An 11,939-nucleotide genomic window follows, 5' to 3' on the forward strand; every position below is an offset into this window, starting at 1 on the left:
CAAAAACCCCAGAGGGAATCGTATTAGTCCAAAACCCTACTGAAAAATTACACATGCAATATCTCTACGTGAGTTCGTGTATAGCTGAAGGATACATAACAAGAAACAGTGCCAGACAGGAGAAACCTTCCTTTGAGTTGTTGGCCAGGGTAGTCTAAGAGACTCCCAAAATTTCACAGGCTATTACCACAGCCCTTGATTGCATCCCAGAACTTGAAGGTAAGACCCTATTTCTAAAGACAGGCATATTTTGGACACAGGATTTGGAGCGATGGAGCTGGAACTGTCTTGGAAGCCACCTCTCCTGCATGCTAGCTCTCATAGCTTTGGAGAGCACTATGCAAGCTGCTAAGGGAGAACATCAACTAATGGTCCAACCCCAGCTACAAGGCCTAAAAACCACCACATAAGTGACCAGCACAGCAAATGACATTGGTGCAGTAGTGGCACTTTTATCTTGGGAATAATCAACAGCTACCTAAATTGGACTTAAAGCCCACTCAATGGGAGGAAACTCAGGTGTGGTAGTGTAAACCTAATCAAATACACATAGCTGGAGAGGGCATAGATCTTAGAGAAAACCCCAAGGCTGTCACATCCTTAGACAAATGTAATTTCTTACTAAGTGCAAAATATGGAGCCTTAAATTTACAGAGTGTGCATCCTTGGACAGGTATCCTATATTATATTAAAATTTGCATGCCCAGGGCTCAGGGACCATTGTGGAGGAGGGGGCAGAAAAGTTGCAAGAACCAGGGAGGAGGAGCATGACCATACGGAAAGAAGAGTCCTACAGGCTCCTGGGGCTCTTCTCATACAAATTTACAGCAACAGTTCAGCATGACAAGACCCATGCAAACTCAAGCAGATAAAAACCCAGCACAGAGCTGTGGAAACAGACAGCAGCCCCCAATCTTAGTTGAAGATTGGCAGCTCATTACTGCTGGATGAGAAAGAACTGATCTCCTGAAAGGGACCTCCTTAAAGCCGATCTCAGTGGATGAACTTGCACTGAGGGACAACTGGGGACACTAACTTGACATTATAGACCTTAATGCAAATGATAGAATGTATGAATTCCACTAGGGGAGACTGGGAGGGGGTCAATAGGGAAGGTGGTATAATGATGATTAAGATGTTCTGTATGACATACACAAAAATGCAATAAAAAAATTAAAAACAAAACAAAAATCCAAACCAAATAACAAAACCACCCCCACCAATAAAACCTCCACACAGGAAGAACTTTTCAGGATCTAGGACTAGACAGACTTTTTAGACGACATCAAAGCACAATCCATATAAACAAAAAATATATTTTGGACCCTATCAAAATTAAAAATTTCTCTGTGAAAGATTTTACTGAGACATGAAAAGAGGAGGCAGTGGGTACACCCAGGCTGTGGCTGTGAGCACTCCACCATTCTGTGCCCCCCCAAATCCTGGCTTACTGGGGGCCAGACCTGTGCTGCACACCCAGGGATAGTTCAGCCTTCATCACCCAGGTGACCAATCCGAAGGATGATGAAGGTCAATCACCAGGTGCAGGGGAGAAAGGACTTGGCAAGCAGAAAGAAAAGAAGCAGGGAACAAGATGGCAGTGGCACACCGTGGGCACTGGAGTAATGATGGAGGTGGCAGTGGCTCTTTGCAAAATGTGACCCCTGTAAGATGTCTCATCACTGGCTCCCCTAGTCATGGAGGAAGATGTGAAAACAGCAGACACCAAAGGAGCCAGCCCCACTCTTGACCATGAAGAAGAGGACACTCATCCATCTGTCTCCTTGAGCGTAGGTGAAGGGTAGTTTTCTCCAATATTGTTGTCCTTCCATTGAGAAGTTCAAGCCAACAACTGTTGCCTATATCTGCTGCACAGAAGCCAAGATTCTCTTTCTTAAACACAAATATAGTCATGTGGACAGAACAATGACTGTGGTCCCCTTCTGTGAACCTGGAGCTATGGTCCTCTCCTGTGAGCTAGAGTTGTGGTCCCCTCCCATGAGCCTCAAGCTTTGGTCTCCAACATTTGGTTCCACATTCCTCTGGTGGGCTGATGGTGGAGCAGATTGGAAGATGGAGGGCTTCCTAATGTTGGGCAGCAGTTTCAGCTTCTCTACACTCCCCAAAACCCCCTCCCCCAATGTCCCAGGTTGTGTGTGGCTTTGCTTATGCTGGGGACAGGGAAGGCTTCTGTCATTTGCAGAGTCTAGTTTCGGGAGGACTGATCATCAAGAACGAACTTCCCACTGCCCTTGATGGCCAGCTGTGGTCTTGGCTCCACGCATGGTCCTGGGCACCCAGACCTAGATGTTGAACCTCTGCCATTCTCAGGCACCAAGAAATTGCCCGTTATTTTTCTACGACTCTTCTGCAGTCCCAGTGTACCTTCACCTGTGCCCTATGGAAAATGTAAATCACCTAATTGAATTTCTAGAGATAAAAATCACAGTCTAGGAAGTGAAAAAAAATTTTAAAACATTTAAATCACTATAACTGATATAACTCACAAACTAAAAATACACAATTGTGCTTTAGAATGTAAAGTCATAATTCTATGTCTGCTATAATTTTTGAGTATTATTTACTGACAAAACTACTATAAAGCTTCAACAGTACTATGAAATTTCTCACTCCTGATGTAATGTGAGTTTGGCATTTATTCCCTGTGATGGTTTGAATGAAAATGTCCCCCATAGGCTCCACGTATTTGGACATTTTGTCCCCAGATGGTGGCGCTGTTTTGGGAGGTTTTAGAAGGTATGGGTATCCTGGAGGAAGCACATCGCTGGGGGTGGACTTAGAGAGCTTTTAAGCCTTGCTGGATCTCCAGTGTCTCTCTTGCTTTCTGTGCCTCTTTGATGATGTGAGAGCTTAGCTTCTGCTCCTCCTGCTCCAGCCACCTCCAGCCACCATGCCTCCCTGTCATGACAGGGAGCTCAAATAAACTCTTCCTTCTATAAATTGCTTGGGTCAGTGTTTCTATCACAGCAACAGAAAAGTGACTAACGCATTCCCCTTCCAAATTCTCCAAACTATGGGAAGTTTTTCAGTGTAATCATGTTACCTTTTAAAAAAGCGATGCTAATAAAAAAGATGAAAAGACAAGCTACATTTAAAAATAGAGAATAGCTTACATTGTTAATACATGTGCATAAAAGAAACAGGTAAAAATCAACAAACTATGCACAGTGTTTCTGCTTTAAAGAACAAGGAGCTTTTCACAAACAGTGAAGAGCGGCATAAATGGTTTGAACAACGTACAGTGTATCTCTTTTATATGCACCAGTGTCTGTGGCTTTACACAGGCATGGAATGCTTACTAAATGCAGAAACTTTCATGTTTATTATGTCATCATTAACCCAGCAGTGTAGGACTTGTGAGTTTGGTTTTAGAGAGGAGCTTGAGATACACAGGAGGTAAAGGACATCCCTCCTGTTTCCTGGAAGTTCCTCCCACCACTATGGTGACAACATCCCACTGGGAGCCAGTTACCCCTGCCACCCAATCAGTTGACCTTAGCTGCACGAGGGGAGGGGCTAAGGATATATACGCCAAGAACACCATGAAGCAGCCTCTCGCCATTTTGTGCGGCTGTTGGGAAATCATAGGATTTATGTTTGGGTATGGACTTTCCAGCAAAGCTGTAAATGGGGAGGAGGCTCCCACTCTTTTGTAAGTAAACCAGCACTCCAAGCTCAGTTAGTAAGACCAATAAACTCGTTAGGATTTTCCAAACAGCGATTTTGGAGAATTCTTGCCTCTGGTTGTCTAAAGGATGTTGGGAGGAGGGAAGTAGAAGCCACATGCACCTTCCAGCAGTGAATTTGACCTTATACCTCCTAAGCATCAAAGTACAGAGTCAGTGTCTGCAAACTCTACCACTGGTGAATTTGCCACCAAAGAAGTGGCTTTCAAGGTCATTGAGTATTAAAAGTAAGGCCCTACTTTCATCTTTTAGTTTTTCTAGGAGACATATACAAATAAAACTCATGCAAGGGTAATACAAAGTGTAACAGTTTGAATTCTGTTGCCATAGCTGAAGCCAAGGGTAGACAAGGCAATCCGATATTGAGAATAAGAACTTGCTTGGCTTCCAAATAAGTCACAGCCAGCAAGAAGGGAGAGACCACCTGGATAAGAACAGGATAAGACCCAGTCATTCCATTTGCCCCTATTCACTCCCTGTAAAGCCTGGGTTTCATTACAAAGGCAGTTAAGAACAGTCTGGGGGCTGGAGAGATGGCTCAGTGGTTAAGAGCACTGACTGCTCTTGCAGAGGACCCGGGTTCAATTCCCAGCACCCACATGGTGGCTACGAACCATCCTTAACTCCAATTCTGGGGGAATCTGAAGCCTTCTTCTGACCTCCATGGCATTGCACAACATGGGTGCGCTCACATACAGGTAGGCAGTACACTCACACTCACACTCATACACATAAAATAAAAGTAATAAAATATTCTTTAAAAAAGAACAGTATGTATGGAAAAGGCTAATTCTGGGATCAGACTTTCACAGCATGGAAAGAATGCCAAAGGAAAGGAGGAGCTGTCACCTTTGTATGTGCTTTTGTTACAAAGTAAGTTGATTGAGTGACTATAACATATGTCAATGTAATGTCTAAGAGGGATCAGTTCAAAACATGACCGAGAACCAGGGTGATGTTTCAACAGGCCATGGAGGCAACTGGACCTATCTTGATCATGGGTGTGTTTTGGGGATTATTAGGATAGTTACTTGATTGAGTATCTGTGTGCGTAAATAGAGACCAAGTAATTCAAGAACTTCAACTTCTTGAATGAATGTGGAACAAGAATCAGTCTCAGTGTTGGCCACCCAGCAACATTTTTCTAATGACCTTCCAAGAATTTAGAACTTTGTAGAAACTAGCCACTCTTTCCATAATTCTTTCAAAAGACATTTTTCTATTCACTTTTATCGCTGATTGGTGTGCTGGATCCCAAGTAAATTAAATCCTTAAGGTTCTGGCTTAGTGAGTTGGAGACAACTCATCCAAGGGCTCTTCAGGGCCTGGAGAAGGCACAGTTAAAGACAGCAAGATGTTTTCACAGCTCTTCCCTTCTTCCCCTCCATTCCCCTCTCTCCTCCTCTTCTTCCTTCCTTTCTTCCTTTTACTTTTTCTCCTTTTAAAATCAAGAATGGGGGCTGGAAATATGGCTCAGTGACTAAGAGCACTTGCTGCCCTTCCAGAGAACTTGAGTTTGGTTCCCAGTACCCACACCAGTTGTCTCACAACTGTCTGTAACCCCAGCTTCAGTGGAATCTGACACCTTCTTTTGGCCTCCATGAGTATGGCATGCAAGCCATGTGCACACACACATAAATGAAAAATAAAATAATACAAGTACTTAAAAAAAGCCACAAGAAAACTTTCTTTGGGGTCATCTCTTGGGGAGAAAAAACTGGATTCAATGCTAACTCAAGGGAATCTGTTTATACCTTGAAGTTGTTCATAATATTTTACCATTTATGGTCACATTTTTATAAGCTAGATATGTGGTACATGTGGCCAGCCACTTAACACTCCTGGTGAGTCTCCTAGCTGTCCTAGTTACTTTCACCTGTGCTGTGATAAAGCACTGCCCAAACCCAATGTGGGAAAGAAAATTTTATTTCATTTTACTCTTCCAAGTGATAGTTCATCACTGAGGGAAGCAGAGCAGGAATCTGGAGGCAGAAGCTGAAGCACAGCCCACTGAGGAACTCTGCTTTCTGGCTTCCTTTTCTGGCCTCTGCTCAGCCTGCTTTCTTATACAACCCATGACCACCTGCTCAGGGCTGGCACCACCCACAGTGGGTTGGGCCCTCCTACATCACTCAACAATCAAGAAAACGAGTCACATACATGCCCACAGGCCAATTTGATAGAGGAAATTCCCCAATTGGGGTTCCCTCTTCCCAGGTGTGTCAAGTTGACAAGTGACGCTGTCCAGCACACTGACATTGGTGGGTGCTGTCGGGTGGGACTTCCAGGGGCACCTGTTAGGGTGGTACCTAGGCAGTCTCTATTCATTTCTGTGGATATTGTCCTCTGCTGTTCCTCAACCCCTTCCTGATGATCAGGAAACCCTTCCCTTCCTCATCTGACTTGCACTTCACCCTAGTTCTTTGTCTACTGCTATGTTACTCCTTAGCAAACAAATGGTGGCCTTCAGTATCTCAAACTATTGAAACATTAACTTGGGTACAGGGTGTATATCTCCCAAGCACTAACTGATAACTCTAACATTGGTCATGGTCATCCTTCATACCTGTGAGGCTCTTTCCTGTTATAAAGAACCACTGCATCTCCCTTGGGCCCATTGAGTCTGTTACAAACAGCCAATAAGAGAGACTAGAGATGAGTATTTAAGTACTCTCTTTTTACAGGTAAGAAACTGGGCTCAGAGATGTGCTGGGTTTAGTGACTGAGCATGCTGCACTGTGTCTAGTGCACTGGGAGGACTAAGGGATGTGATGGTCCCCCTGGGAGGGAAGGTAAGAGCTAACAAGGCAGAGCAAGGCTCCCTTGGAGCACCTATCTTCAGTATAATAAACTGCATAAGCCCCCTTCTGACCCAGGCTAACCCTGGAGGTGGCTGAGGAGATATGAAAATGCCCAAGTCCTGCTGTCAAGTTGCTTGTAGTTTCATAAGGGTAAGGGTATCACATTTTAAAAATAAGATAAAGATGCTCAGTTAAATTGAAATATCTGCCAATAACTTTCTAAGTATAAATATAGTCATGCCATTCTATCTGGCTGAATTTTATTTAGTATGCCTTCATGGGAGAAGAAGATAGACCAGAAGTTTGAAACTATTGCAATAATACCAGGGATTCTGGGAAGAGCTTCTAGACAGTAACAGTGAATTGGGTCTTTTCGGTTTGTTTGAGACAAAGGCTTGTTATATAGCCCAGGTTATCCTCCAATTCATGACCACTTCCCCACCCCCAGTCTCCAGAGTGCTGGGATTATACTGTGTGGCACTAGACCTGGTTGAAAGTTGGATCTTGAAGGCTGCAGGGACCATGGAAGAAGGTGTAAGCACAGGTGACACAGCATCTTTGTCTCATTTACAAAATGAGTATACTAACATATGCCTTGTATGGTTACGGTGAGGGCAAAATGAGTTGTGTGTGGAAGGCACTGCGCTTGGGAGTGTCTGGTATAGAGTGAGAGGTGACAATGAAATTAGCTAGGGAGCAGCAAAAATGAGGAAGAGGAGGGGGCATTCCAGAGGCTCAAGCACTGGACTAGACTGACTAAAGAGAATGGGAAGGGGAGAGGATGGAGGAATGTGAGCAATTCCATATGCAAATGAGTACCCACTGAAGAGATGTGGTTGGAGTTCAAGTACAGGCTCTTGAAAGAGGAGGTGGGGGTCCCAAGGATACAGGCAGGGGAGGCTTCATGTTGGAGTGGGGGAGGCCATGGGCATGAGTGCAATTGCCCAAAGACCAAGGGTGAAAAAGAAGCTAAGGACACCACTTCACCGACAACCGACCTACACCTCAGATGTCCTGAATATTTAACTATATTTTTACTCGAGAAGGCAAGCAATAAAAGACATGAAGATCTCCCAAGTTACAGACTTGCATACAAGCTTATGTGGCCGTGCACTGCTCCTGGAAGGCAGAACTGAGGAGAACTGAGACCAGAAAACTAAGATTAAAAACAAACAAAAACAAAACTCAGAGGGCTGGAGAGATGGCTCAGCAGTTAAGAGCAGTGGCTGCTCTTATAGAGGACCTTTGTTCAGTTCCCAGTACCCACATATTGGCTAACAAGCCTCCATAACTCCAGTCCCAGGGATCTGATATCCTCTTCTGGCCTCCACAGAATTGCATGACACAGGTGTACTTATATGCATACATACCCATAAAATAAAAGTAAATAAATTAACCCCCACCAAAGAACAAAGAAAACTCACTCGGAAGAGTTATATAAATTTTAATTATATTTTTTCTCCAAAGTACATACAACTGATTTAAATGAAAATTTAAAGAAAATGTAGAAACTAACAATTTTGCGAAAAATGGTCCCATTTGCATTTCACCTTTAGTTGTTCTGGGATGACTTTTTTGTGCACATCTATGACTTTGCCCATTTTTGCCCCTGAAAATAAGAATCTATTTGTTTGGATGTCTTCCCAGGCTCTGGATGTGTCCATAGATTCTTAGCTGAAGAAGGAAATACTGCTTCAATGATTTTGTGTTTTTATTTTCTTTAGTATCGGCTGCCTGCCTCAGTTTCTCTCTTTGTGAACTTGGATTGTGGGAACCACGATCAGTACTGTGCTAAAATTCTTTTGACAATTGCTTGAAGATGGCTAGCTGAGGGTCCTGGTACCAGGAAGTTCAGAGGGTAGGCGACTTTGGAAACCTTGAGTCTTCTCATATTGGATGTGAGAGAAACAAAATGGGAAGGGAGGAACTAACTTTCCTACAGTTACTGCCCAAATATTCCAAATAAGAAACAGACAAGAGGTGGTTATAGAAATAAATTGTTCTTACCCACAAAACTTCTGACACTAAACGTGTGGGTTTTCCTCTCATTGATCAATTCTCCAACTCTCTAGACATCAATCCAGGAGTCTTACACTCCAATTCAGTTCAGCCACTGTCCACCTGGAGTTAGTGTAGACACCACAGGCATAAAAGCTCAGCACCACCAGACTGTCCCTATGTTAGAAGACAGATGATTATACTTCTAGCTACCTATAAATCAGGAATTCCCCTGACCTTCAGTTTGAGAGTTCCCTATAATGCTCACAAAGCCAGAAAAGTGATTTATTTACTAGTACCAATTTTTTTTTAAATATAGGAACAATTCCCAAACAGCCAAATGAGACACATAGGCAAATTAAAGGGGGTGTGATGAAGGTTTTCTTGCTGTCTTTGGGCATACCACCTACCCAGTAACTCCATCCTGTGTTCACCACTTTAAACTCTCTGAACTCCTCCACTCTGAAGTTTCTGTAGACACTCTGTTGGTGATTAGCTCAGTCTCCAGCTCCTCTTCTCTCTCTGAAGGTCTAAGGGTGGATATGGAAACTGAAATCTCAAGCTTCCTGTCCTGCCTTGGTCTTTCAGCCAATCAGCCCCCAACCTGAAGCTATTTCTCCCATCACCTCATTAGCATTCAGAAGATAATCTTACCACTCCAAAGTTCCAAGGGTTTTAATAGCTGTATGTAAGAACCCAGGGAGGAAGACCAAGTATTTATTCCTTATTACATCACACTAGACGACTGAGAAACTGGAACAGGAAAGGAGTCTTAGAAACAATCTGATCACAGTTATTTAGATGAGAAAAGAGATGTCCAGGATTGGGAAATGACTTGTCCAAAGACTCACAGGTGGTAAATGGAAGAGATAAGCCTGTTGTCAAGATTTCTGGATTCTCTTCACACCACTGGGGTGTCTAATCTAGCTACGTGCAATGTGGCACATCTGAAGCCTCTGTAGTGAGTGCTCACTAATCCTTTAAAGAGGAACATATTTGTCTGCAGGTGTCAGGGGCCTGTAAGGGGCACACCCTTTCCAGGAAAAAACAGTATTGTAGGAGTCATCTCCAGTAATAGCCAAGTCAGGATCTCTCACAATGCTGGGGGAAAAGGCCTAGACTTGAGCATATCTAAACACCCAGAAATCCCTCTTTGGGCCCAAGATTTTCCTTCAATGTTAAAGAACCCTAATAGACAATTATATCTCACCAAGTGGTCTAATGGCAACCAAGACCTAAATTCATTAATGACAACGACTTGAAACTAGACCCAGACCAAATCAAAAGAGGAGTTGTGTGAAGGAGGAGGAAGACAGAGACTAATACTTGTCCAGCAAAATCTTCCCCTTCTTCAGTAGTAGTTGATTTTAGCTGGATAGTTGTCTACCCACTTGACCGAAACTGCCAGCCTCCCTTACAGCTTTGTGTGGTCATAGGATTAAGTTCAGGCCAATAAGATGTGTATAGAAATGCTAAGTACAACTTACAGATCACCCTCAAATTAAAGGTGCTTCTTGACCTGGACTAGTTCTCTCTTTCCTTGAAATGAAATTTAATGTGCTTCCAACCCAGTCTTGATCATGCAGATGATGGCAGTATCCATGGTGATAGTAATGGGATGGAAGGAGCCAGGGTTCTTCAATTGCCATATTACTAGGCCAACATTACAATTACCTGAATAAAACAGTCTGGCTCTTGAACTTAGTTTTTAAGAATGGACCTGGATTCAGAGGACACTCATTCCCCAGATATCTCTTGGAACCATCTCTGTCCTGAAACTGTGCTGCTGGAACTGTGTTCTCGACTTCTGCCTGGAACTGTGCTCACGAGTCAGGCCTCATTCACAGTTTTATTCACACTTATTTCTCTAGCTTCAATTGGGGAAGTACAAGCTAGAATCCTTCCTTATCAAACAATTTTGCTTTTCATCCCTAGTTCTAGAATACCTCAGGCACACAATGCCAACCTTCCCAATTTTCACTGTGTTCAATGAAGTTGGAGGAGATATCTGTCAATACTTTGATATATTAATTCTCAAGCATACCAACATTCCTTCATTATCTTTTTTTGGGATGAAGTAGCAAATTGAGTTTGCCAAGCTCAATTAAGTCATTAGTCCAGAGTCTGTCCATTTTATGAAAATCATTCCTGTACTCAGTGAGTCTGTGGAGGAAAAAACACAACCTGAACCTTACCACCACTAGTGGCAGAGAAAGAAGCCTCCATGTACTTCCAAATCCTGCACCTTGGAAATCTTTGGGATGTAGAAATACATCCTTTAACCCATCACTGGAGAGCCTGCTAGGAAGTGGATGACACTTTAGCACCACACCAATGAGGCCAGTGCAAGTAGAAATACCTTACTTTTGGCAAATTCCTAGAACAGCCACTGAGTTTCTTTGTAGAACTCTTCCCTATCCTTTTTCCTTTTATGACAGTTTCCTAATTAAGCAAATGTAACTCATAAAAGAATTCTACAGTTTTCTCCCATATCAAAGTTTAGGAAACTGAGACCTAGAGTGTGGAAGAAACACACCTCTGATCACACAACTCATAGACAAAGGGCACATGATTTGAACGTGGGTCTCTGTGACTCCAGAGTCCAGACTGTAAGAATTAAAGAGAGATAAGGAAGCAGCTCGATGGTGAGGATAAATTTATTTAAGAATAAATCTGAGAAGGCCTCTCATCAGTCCAAGCAAGAGAGCAAACTTCCCTCACAGGCCAGTGTTTTTATCAGGCTTAGGGTCCAGGCTGGCCAGGTAGCATTAATGGTTAAACTAGGATGTGCAGGGATGGTATTAATGATGTTGACTTTGGGAAATTGAAGCTGTTAGCCTCAAGAAAGAAGGGCTGTTCAGGCTGGGATGTGATCCCAGGAGGAAGGGGTTATTGGAGCTGGAATGTAGTTCACAGGAGGGGAGGAGGCTGAAGTAGGGTTGCCTCTGAGTTACGTTCTCATTCTCTCACAGCCTGCTGGCTTTGCAGCCTGCTGCCCCTTCCAGGAAGGGAGAACACATGACTGAAAACAGGTGCCGCTAAACCAAGTGCTTTTAAAGTTTTAAGTCCGTGAATAAAAAAGGACTTGGCTGTTTCATATAGGCAGAGGCTGACAGAAAGCTGTAATTTGAGGTGGTACCCAATTCATAAATGGTCAGTGAGTTGAGAGTTTTGGGGTCATAGCATGTGTTTCCATGGAGCCCATGTATTTCTTGGCAACGTGTCCATGCCAGTTCCTAGACATCTATGTTAACTCAGACTCAAGCCTACATCTAGGGAGGAAGGAAGAGAGTCGTGGAAGAAATTATGAGTCTCCAGTGATGAGAGGCCCTGTGTCCACTCTGCTGACTTTCCTAACTCCAAGGCACTGTATGACTCAGATCACCACATCCTCAACATATCAAGCAAATCCTCTGAATCTCCAGTCCATCTC

This window comes from Nannospalax galili, unplaced genomic scaffold (genome assembly GCF_000622305.1).
Source record: "Nannospalax galili isolate Female #2095 unplaced genomic scaffold, S.galili_v1.0 scaffold666, whole genome shotgun sequence".
Classification (NCBI taxonomy): Eukaryota; Metazoa; Chordata; class Mammalia; order Rodentia; family Spalacidae; genus Nannospalax; species Nannospalax galili.